Here is a 3413-nt window from a genome sequence, read left to right as displayed (position 1 = left end):
GTATAGGTTTCACATTAGCATGATTAAATGTTCTGGGATTAAATGCCATGGTAGCTGGGAGTGGAAGCAACCATGTAGGGATATATGAAGATATGAGATTGGCCAAGGAAGTGATTTCAGCTCCTTATGGACATTACTACTAATGGACTTTCATATAACTTCCTTAGTAAGAGTTTCTTTGGTAACAATATTCTCTTTCCCTGAGCAATGGTATTTGATTGATTTCTTTTATAAACACTTCAGTGATACTTACTATGGACCAGATTCCATACTAAATTTTTTACTAATTGTAAGTCTTTTAACTTAGACCATAGAACTATGCTGAGGAATGTGTATAAATATTATGCTTAATTTGTAGATGAAGAAACTAAAGGCTCTGGGAAATTATTTAACATTTTCAAACTTAGAAAGCTGGTAAGTACTAGAGCTGAGATTTGAACTCATGAAGACTGGCTCTAGTATTTATGCTCCTAAAATCTAAACCAAAATCTCTGATTGCGTAGTCCCATAAAGAATTGTGCCACTAACCAAAAGGCCACACCTCTTTGGCAATTCAAATTCATTTGTAGCTCCTCAGAAAAAAGATAGGCAATCCCCTCCCGTGTGATTTGCAGCCTCAGAAACCCAATAGAAAATCAGTTATGAGTAAGTTCTGGCTCAACAGCAAGGAGAATATTCTAAACCCTATGTCATGAGTTTGCCATTATTTTCCATCATTTTGGCTGACTTCCAATCTGGGCTTTACCACTAATACTATAAACTATCTATGTTCCTCTACTATTCATAGAGATTTCAAAGATCTGTCACTTAAGAAGTGTCTGGTATATACTATTTCGTAGTTTGTCTTGGAGTTCTACTAAAACTTGTCCACAATGAGTAACCCTTGTGGAATTTGACAAACCAGTGACATAACTTTCAAGCAACCTACAAGTTATGTTAGTACGGTTGACAGACAAGTGCTGTACCAATTAGAACAATGTTCTTCTCAAATACAACAAACCAACAATTTAGTTTGTACCTCTAAGAGCAGATTAGTCTTCACATTGTTAATCAAATAAAAAATATCTATCTTCTGGTTTTCAACTGCTCTAAACAAGACACTTTCTTGCCCCAGCCAACTTTTAATTACAAAAGCCCAACTATTGGTTCTTAACTGGTTTAAAGAAGAGGCTTCCAGACCACAACTGACTGTTAATTAAATTAAAAAAGACCAAACAACCCACAACAGACTGTTAATTAAATCAATAAATACTTGCTGGCAAATGGGCAACATGGCCAGGTCACAAGCTGGGGAAACTTTCTCAGCTTTTGTGATATGAAGGGTTCTATTAAGACCCTCTGCATACAAACTGCAAAAGTTGGTGGCCCTGATCTCCTATCACTCCAGAGACAAAGGAAAACATTAGTCTTCAGGAAAGAAAGCACAGGAGGTAAGACATTGCCTGGCAGAGCAAGCCCTTTGGGGTGCTTGTGGGGAGACAGGATGGAAACTTCCTGAGTATTGGTGACTCCATTGGAGATCCTTGCCTCTGTGGATGGTGGGCCATCCCAGGGGTCAATCAGAACAACAGGATTTGAGACAGAGCTACAACCAGTGAAAGACTTTCTCAGCTGGCGTAATCACCTGCAAAAAAGAACGCTAACCTGAAATCCCGCTAGATAGAAACTGCTTGAGCAGAGCACCTGGTCTCAAACCAGTTGAACCATAGACAAAGGGGTAAAATAGAGTTTGGAACAGGGACAAAATTAAGGTGAAAATCCTTGAATGCTGCTGTGCAGAACACAGAGAACCTAAGTGACCTTAAGAAAGGCAAGTTTCCCAGAAGTAAAGTAAAGTAAAGTAAAGTGAGTGTCTCACGCCATAGATTGAGCATTTTAACCTGGAAATTAATGAAAAATATCATAAAGATAAGAATTACCAACGACTTTGTAGACAATTCATAGGGACCTCTCTAAAGTACTCAAGAGAAATGGTGTCTCTCTGGAGACTAAAGTGCACCCGATACAGGCCATGGTCTTTGCAATCACTTGTTATGCATCAGAGAGTTGGACAATGACTAGGGAGGTTGGAAGGAGAATTGATGTCTTTGAGCTGTGGTGCTGGAGAAGAGTATTGAATGTATCATGGACTACCAAGAAAACAAACAGATTCAGCCTGGAGAGGGTTAAACCAGACTACTCCTTGGAGGCAAGGATTCTGGGGCTTCATCTGACGTACTTTGGACATGCTGTAAGGAGAGACAGGTCCTAGGAGAGGGACATCATGCTTGGTAGGGTAGAGGGTCAGCTCAGGAGGGGAAGACCCTCTATGAGGTGGATTGATTACTGGGGCAATGAGGATGGGTGTGTCAGAGGCAATGCGATTGGCACCGGATAGAGCAGGGTTTAGGGCTGTTGTACATAGGGTCGCTATGAGTCTCGAACGACTCAACAGCACATAACAACAACAACCACGTGTAGACAATTCAATAGTAACAGCCTAACAATTGCCAAGGAAAACTTTCCGTAATGTCGACAAAACAAATTAAGCCTTCTCCACATAAGCAGAGAATATTGCAGACCCAATGAGATCCCAAAGTCAAGAAGGCAGATAAGGTATGTTGATATGAAGACATTCGAACAACTGTGAAAGGAAGTAAATAATGGAAAAAACAATGGAAGCTACAAATATAGGAAATATCCTAGAGATGGAAAATAACCAGAAGAAATATATTGGTGAGGAATTATTTGAAGAGCTACAGAAGAAGGTGCAAATGATGGAAGAAACAATCAACCAACCACCAACCAGCAAACAAACAAGCAAACAATGGCTGACAGTTCAGTCCACTTTCACTAAAATATTCATTTTAAATAAAGCATATTTGAGAAAGAAAGAAAGCAAACTCTCAAGTTACAAAGAGCCAGAAGAAATATGTTGAGGAGGAGGAACTTGCACAACTATGGAAGAAAATGCAAAAGATGGAATAATTGAAATGCTAGGAAAAAAGGTGCAAGAACTTAAAAAATCATCACAAAAAAGGGTGCAGCCAATGAGTACTGAAAATAACAGAAACGCAGGAAAATTCAATACAGAATATTAAGAGTAAAATAGCAGAATTATCCAAATGCTGGAGGGACAAAAAACTAGAGAAGAAGAGATGGAGTAGAGTCAGTGAGATAAGAACCTAATCAGAAACATATTAGAAGAAAATAATCAGATATGAGACATAAAGAAAGCGGGGGAGGGGGGAAATAGAATCTTTTGGGATAATTTCCAGAATGTTGTTGTTGTTGTTGTTGTTGTTATGTGCCGTCGAGTCGCTTGCGACTCATAGCGACCCTATGTACAACAGCCCTATACTCTGCTCTGTCCTGTGCCAATCGCATTGTCTCTGACACTTCCATCCCAATTATCCCAGTCACTGAATCAATCC

This window comes from Elephantulus edwardii, unplaced genomic scaffold, assembly GCF_000299155.1.
Source record: "Elephantulus edwardii isolate Elephantulus edwardi_28Jun2011 unplaced genomic scaffold, EleEdw1.0 scaffold00393, whole genome shotgun sequence".
In the NCBI taxonomy this organism is placed as follows: Eukaryota; Metazoa; Chordata; class Mammalia; order Macroscelidea; family Macroscelididae; genus Elephantulus; species Elephantulus edwardii.
Note: the sequence above shows the minus strand (reverse complement) of the source record.